Source organism: Rhagoletis zephyria, unplaced genomic scaffold, assembly GCF_001687245.7.
Source record: "Rhagoletis zephyria isolate East Lansing unplaced genomic scaffold, Rhagoletis_zephyria_1.1 Rzeph_scaffold_00829, whole genome shotgun sequence".
Classification (NCBI taxonomy): Eukaryota; Metazoa; Arthropoda; class Insecta; order Diptera; family Tephritidae; genus Rhagoletis; species Rhagoletis zephyria.
The window spans coordinates 103,372-110,677 of NW_016157913.1; the positions used below are offsets into that span (position 1 = coordinate 103,372).

A 7,306-nucleotide genomic window follows, 5' to 3' on the forward strand; every position below is an offset into this window, starting at 1 on the left:
CCTGCTTCGGAGGACGACCAATCTTCAAACACTCAACGCACTGCCGAAGACTACCAACGATGCCGTGTGTGCACCCGCCACCATTCACTACGAAGGTGCCCTGTGTTTGTAGCCATGCAGCCGCAGCAACGCTTCTTGTTAGCCAGGGCGCATCACTATTGCACAAATTGCTTGGCGCTATATCATGCCACGTTCGAATGCACATCGGCGGGTAAATGTAGAGTTTGCTCGCTACAGCACCACACCCTCTTGCACCGAAACAGTACCTCGGCAGGTTGCCGCGCTAGCTCGCACGCCGCGTCGCAGAACCCCAAACGACTTGTGCCGCCGATGCGACATGCTTCCCAACGTGGGGGATCAGGGCGCACCCCAACTCGCAACAAGCACCCTTCAACGGCTACGAACGTGGCGAACCGTAAAATCAGACAAACGGCAAATGGACTGCAAACAGCAACATATCGAGGCAAGGTCACCAAATTACTAGTGCATAAGGCGCTCAGAACTCTCCAGGAGTTGAAAGAAGCACTATCCGCTTAACGCGGCTAGGGCCGGCAGAATGTGCAAGCGAGCACTGCGGCCGCTTTGATAACACCTAACTTCGCCGTCACTCAATCGTTGGATTACATGTATACGTATATTGAATGAATTTTTATAGTAACTTACCTTTTATAACAATTAACCTTCACGTCGCTCAATTGTTGGATTATATATATTTAATGAATTTTTTATATTAGCGTATCTTAAATTTGTGGCTATACCAACGCGAGCAACCTTAGTATACGCTTGTATTGAACCGTTTCTATTCTTGAATTTGTATTGAATTTGTAACCTGTTGACAGTCTAAACGCTATGTAATGATGAGTGTGTTTGCGGGTGGCAACGCAGGCGTTGTTAGCTCGCTACCATGCTCGCTACTTTACATGCACATCTCTATATGATTTTGACATTTTAATTCTCTTTTTTGCACTGAACTTATTGCATTCGCTTTCGGTATACGCCCGCTCTAAAATTGCTTATTGTAGCAAATACGAACAAGAATTGTGAAATAATTAGTAGATCGAAGTTAATAAACGCATTTCATTTGTAATTAAAGTCCGGTTTGGTAGTTTTCTTCTTTTCGCTTGCGCAGTTCTGTTTGACAGCCGCGATCGGTATTAAGTGTGACTTAATAATTTAGATCGCGCAGTACGTGTAAACGCAGTTCCTGCTTCGAGACCAACGCGTTCAAAGCCATCCCCAGATCCTCCGCTGAGCCATCGCCGGCGCCCGACATTGCCGCCTGCATCCGTTCGCCGATCGCCGCCTCACTTCTTCTACAGCTGCTCTTTGCCAACCTCACCCCGTGAGCCCAGGAACTACCCAGTGCCATATCTCCCACTCCGTTCAAGGAAGGAAGCGGACGAGCTTCCACTCATTATTTTTAGACAACACCACTCTGTGACTGCCAAAATGTACAAATCTGTACAAATGTACAAATCGTGTGGTCCCTGCTTAACAGATTACTTACAGCGTATTCACTACTGATAGTGATAGCAGAGCGTAATTTGCCGGCGCAACTATGTAGGATAATTTTAGGCAGTGGTGTGATAGATTCTATTGTGAATACATTGGTAAGATAAAATACCGGAAATTAGTTTGAATAAATCAGCTGTTAACCTTGGGATATTTCTAAACGAATTTCTGTAGAGCACCTACCGGGTGTGTGGTTTGTACTTGATCTGAATGTTTAAATTTAATAACACACCCATTTGTTTCTGATTATGCTCTTAATTCGTGACACATTGGGCGTGTTCATATTGTCTAACCGTAGACTGTTTGTCCTAGAAACGCACAATTGAGTAGTTCCGCTCAGTTTAACAGTTGCCAACTTTCCGCCATTTTTTTCATCGTACAATTTTTTCGCTACCTGAACTCAACGTGTTTTGCTCAGCCTAAACAGATGATCGAAAAGATTTACGCCGCTTATATTAATTGTACTACGCTCATAAATGGAGAGTCAGCCCTTAATAAAAACATTATGTCCTGGCTATATATAAAATAAAACTAAAAAGTTCAAAATGAAATAATGTAAAAAAATATATTTTAAAAAAACAAGCTTTTATTTAACAGGTACAAAAAGGAATAAAGTGAAGTAGTATATTAAAAGATTTGTTTAGCAAGAAAATTTTGTCAAAACTGCACTAAAATGAATAAAATAAAATAAGTTAAGGTCTCGTTAAATTTACTAAAAGCCATTTAGTGAAAGGAGTTACTCAAACTTTAATGAAAATTACTAACCATTTGTACTAATTTACTCCGTTTTTAAAAAAGCTTGTCGACGAATTCGGAGTACATGCATAATTGGTTAGGTATGTATGGAGATATTTAAATGCCGGTTTGCTATTCGAGCGACAAACTTTTTTTTAGAAACGAAGTAAATTAGTAGTAAATTGTTAGTAATTTTCATTAGAGTTTGAGTAACTCCTTTCACTAAATGGCTTATAGTAACTTTGACGAAACCTTAACTTATTTTATTTTATTAATTTTGGTGCAGTTTTGCTGAAATTTTCTTGCTAAAAAGTCTTTTAATACACCTTCTTTACTTTATTCCTTTGATTGTACATGTTAAATAAAAGCTTGCTTTTAAAAAATATTTTTTTTTTACATAATTTTATTATATACTAGCTTTTACCCGCTGGGTTCACCCCACGTTTTTATACAAACATGAAAAATATTTTATGTAAAAATATTATACTCTCTTTCTGCTCTAATTTTACTATAGCCGTGATAGCAGCATATGGTAGGACAGCTGTATAGCTTGTGTGGTATGGAATAATTTTTTGGCACTGCAGGTGTTTTTATTTAGGATAAAATGTATCCAATAAATTGTATAATAGAAGAAATACTATCTAATTTCTTAATATGATTTCCCAGCATTTTTTTAATACTTCAAAGTATCTATTAACATAAATGCATTTTCCAATACAATTATCACACATTTTATTTTCGCTAAAGTTTCGGGTTTTACTTTAAGGCATTTTTGTTTGTTGTCATTGCAAAAGCTAACCGAACTGAAAACTGAGGTCTTTTAAATTCGAAAGGCATATCAAAAGGAATTAAAGGAGTCATGTGACCTGTGGTTCCGAAATTATGGCTGATAAAAAATTCCACACCTATATTATAAACCTTACTATAAGCACCTAACATTGATATGTTTGCATACCAAATTTCAATTTTATGTGGCTTATGGTTCCGAAGTTATGGCTGATTAAAAATTCTACGACTATGAAATTTTCGTGCGATTCCGTGCAGTGGTTCAAAAGTTACAAGGTAATAAACAAACAGACATNATAGTAACTTTGACGAAACCTTAACTTATTTTATTTTATTAATTTTGGTGCAGTTTTGCTGAAATTTTCTTGCTAAAAAGTCTTTTAATACACCTTCTTTACTTTATTCCTTTGATTGTACATGTTAAATAAAAGCTTGCTTTTAAAAAATATTTTTTTTTTACATAATTTTATTATATACTAGCTTTTACCCGCTGGGTTCACCCCACGTTTTTATACAAACATGAAAAATATTTTATGTAAAAATATTATACTCTCTTTCTGCTCTAATTTTACTATAGCCGTGATAGCAGCATATGGTAGGACAGCTGTATAGCTTGTGTGGTATGGAATAATTTTTTGGCACTGCAGGTGTTTTTATTTAGGATAAAATGTATCCAATAAATTGTATAATAGAAGAAATACTATCTAATTTCTTAATATGATTTCCCAGCATTTTTTTAATACTTCAAAGTATCTATTAACATAAATGCATTTTCCAATACAATTATCACACATTTTATTTTCGCTAAAGTTTCGGGTTTTACTTTAAGGCATTTTTGTTTGTTGTCATTGCAAAAGCTAACCGAACTGAAAACTGAGGTCTTTTAAATTCGAAAGGCATATCAAAAGGAATTAAAGGAGTCATGTGACCTGTGGTTCCGAAATTATGGCTGATAAAAAATTCCACACCTATATTATAAACCTTACTATAAGCACCTAACATTGATATGTTTGCATACCAAATTTCAATTTTATGTGGCTTATGGTTCCGAAGTTATGGCTGATTAAAAATTCTACGACTATGAAATTTTCGTGCGATTCCGTGCAGTGGTTCAAAAGTTACAAGGTAATAAACAAACAGACATTCACATTTATATATATAGATTAAGAAGATAAGCACGTTGCAGATGCATAGAAAAAATTTCGACGTAAACAAATTTTTTTTCTCAGTATCCTACCTTTTATGTTGGAACCAACAAGACACGGGATTTTTAAGAACGTTGCGAGCATAGAAAAAATGTCGATGAAAAAAAATATATTTTTCTCGGGTTCAAAACCATCCTATCTTTTAAGTTGGAACCAACAATACACACCCACAAAATTTCATTGCAATCGGTTAAGTGGTTTCGGAGATTAGCGTTAACGAACACAGTGACACGGGATTTTATATATATTAAGATAAGCACGTTGCAGATGCATAGAAAAACTTTCGATGAAAAAAAATGTTTTTTTTTTCTCAGGTTCAAAACTATCCTATCTTTTAAGTTGGAACCAACACGTCACATGATTTTTAAAAACGTTGCGAGAAGCATAGAAAAACTGTCGATGGAAAAAAAAAATATTTTTTCTCGGGTTCAAAACCATCCTATCTTTTAAGTTGAAACCAGGCTTGTTGCGAATATTCGCATTCGCATTCTCAAACGTGGAGCTTCCGCATTAATTTTAACATTCGCATTCTCTTTCGTATTCTCAATAATCAATGCGGATCTTTTGCGAATGCGAATATTGAAGAGACCGAAAGTAACAGTTATTTTCTTTACGAGTTAAACTTGGCCAAATATTTTTTATTCCCAACTAAAAGTCCTTTCCGGACAATTAACAAACCGATTATCCAAATTAAACCACTTTGGTATCAAATGCAAGAGGAGTTAAGTAGCTTTAAAACTGAAATGTCTAAACAAGCAAAGTCACCTATTAAAAAATATTTCAATAAAAAATGATAATTAATTACCATAGAACAAACCTTGGGTCAGGTATATGAATTTCTTTAGTATTAAAAGATACCAAAAAATATATAAATAGAGGTGGTAACCTTCGTTCGTTATTTCTGTTTAAAAGCTATTTCAGTCCCCTTTCAAATGATGCCAAATTTGTTTAATTTTGATAAGCTGTTTGTTTATTATCCAGAAAAAACTTTCGGAATAAAAAATATTAGGCCAAGTTTAACTGGTAAAAAAATAACTGTTATTTTCGGTCCTTGGAATATTATGCAAGTGCAATGATAAAACGTATATCTGGCCAGTCACAGAAGAAAGGATCAAAAATGAATTACAAATACTAAAATCGAAAAACGCTTTTGACGTTACTGGTTCTCCACATTCAGAAACAACCAAAATAATGAGAATGAGGAATTCTTTGGAAAACAACGGTGTTTAAACAACGATCTTGTCATGATACTAGATTGTGAAGATTCAGGAGGATACATACGACATTTGCAGACAGATGCAATTCCCAAAAAAACAATTATTGCACCGCAATAAAGAAAAAAAATATATAACTGAAAGTCCTCTCGACTGGTGCAGTCTCAATCGAAAAGAATTTAAAATTTTGTCAAGTTTCAAGTTTTCCGCAGCGAGCGAGTAGTTATTTAGTGGCGCAGGTTTGATTTACGACCTTTTAAAAACATTTTATTGAATACAATGATCCAATTTTTAAATTCAAGTACTAAAAAAAAATTATTAAAAATTACTAACCTTTCCATTTTTTATTTAACTAAATCAACTAATTTACTCACCTGAATTATTTTTTAACAAGTAAAAAAGTCAAAGCTCGAGCGGAGCCGAACATTAAATACCCCGCGCAAGTATTCATGCTACGTAGGGACAGGGGGGAGGGGGGGCTCGAGCCCGCCCCCTAGACTTTGAAGTTTACCTTATACAATCTTCGATTAATACCTCAGCGACCACAAAAATGCAGTTGCCAATATAGCAACTCAGTTGCCAGCTTGCAGTTGCCATCTGTAAAACCCTTTCAGCCAGTGGCCACCCAACTGAAGTTCGGTTGCCATATGCCTAAGGGTCAAAACATAGTGGAGCGGCGAGCAAAGCGAAGAGCTAGCATCGAGCAAAGCTTCAATTACAAATGCGTATGTACGCTTTGCTCTTCACTTTCTTTCGCTTTCCCATTGAAACATATGCGTTTGAAATCGACGCTTTGCTCGATGCTCTTTGCCCGCCGCTCCACTATGTTCTTACCCTAAGTCGGCTCAGTTCGGTGTTCTGGTCACATACATAAGAACACATTTTCATGAGTCTATCTCTTCTTATTCTTGTACTTACAAATATCGGACCAAAGTTATAATACCATTTCATGCTCATGAAAGGTATAGTTTTCAGATTTCAAATCGGTGAAGTAGGTAACAAAATGTTAATTTAAACATTTTCTTAACTTCTTCCCAGCGTATCTATTAAAATGTCATTTTCAAAAATTGCATGCATTGCTATGCCATGTCATTCCATCTCAAACATACTGTCATAGCATGTCATTGCTTCTTAGCTCAGCTGTTGTTTGCTGTTGTGTTTCTGCAGCATATTTTTAATACTGATTAATCCTGCCTTGTATGAAAATGTATATAGCAGGGGTGGGCAAGGCCGAGGGCCTAAAAGAGCCACATCTAAGTTCTAAGTGCTACAAAGAGCCACAAAAAAAGAAGAAGAAAAACAAAAATTTTATTTTTAAATTAAATTATTATAAGAAATGAAAAACATTAATTTTATTATTATTCTATTGTACGTAAGATAGATATACAAGAAAATTCAAAAGATCCCTTTGCCGAGATTTTCAAAATCTGATTTTTGGTCAGTTAAAGCCGTTCGTAACAATTCTGTTTAATGTTGGATAGTCAATAGGTTCGTTCTTTTAAAATCTCCAGCAAAAAATGTCCAACAGCGAAATTCCGGCGAAATGTCATCTGTTAGCTCACAAGAGCAAAATATCCAAAATAGTTCGCGAACAGAAAACTTACAGAAACTTGCGAGTTAGACGAACAGCTGATAGAAATAGCTCAATCAAGTTAGCGGCGCTAAAATGAAAAAATGAAGAAAAAATTTGTTCGTGTTATTGTGGTCATTGTGTGCTATTTTCGGCCACTTTTCGTTTTTTTTGTGCTCCGACCATTTGGTAAATAATTAAGACTTTGCTAAGTTAACCGTAACTTAGCAAAACATTCATTCAATGAAGTATTTTTACTACTTTTCTGGGCTTATTTTTTTGTG

The 7,306-nt window shown here is 35.5% G+C and overlaps 1 long non-coding RNA gene across 1 annotated transcript in view; it reads right to left on the minus strand.

Annotated features, from left to right (window-relative positions):
- Positions 1-197: 197 nt before the first annotated feature.
- LOC108361727 (uncharacterized) overlaps positions 198-7,306 on the minus strand; it is a 21,013-nt gene continuing 13,904 nt past the window's right edge. Inside the window, exon 3 of the long non-coding RNA XR_001847350.1 lies at positions 198-907. This is a non-coding gene — a long non-coding RNA (uncharacterized LOC108361727). The remainder of the gene's footprint in view (positions 908-7,306) is intronic.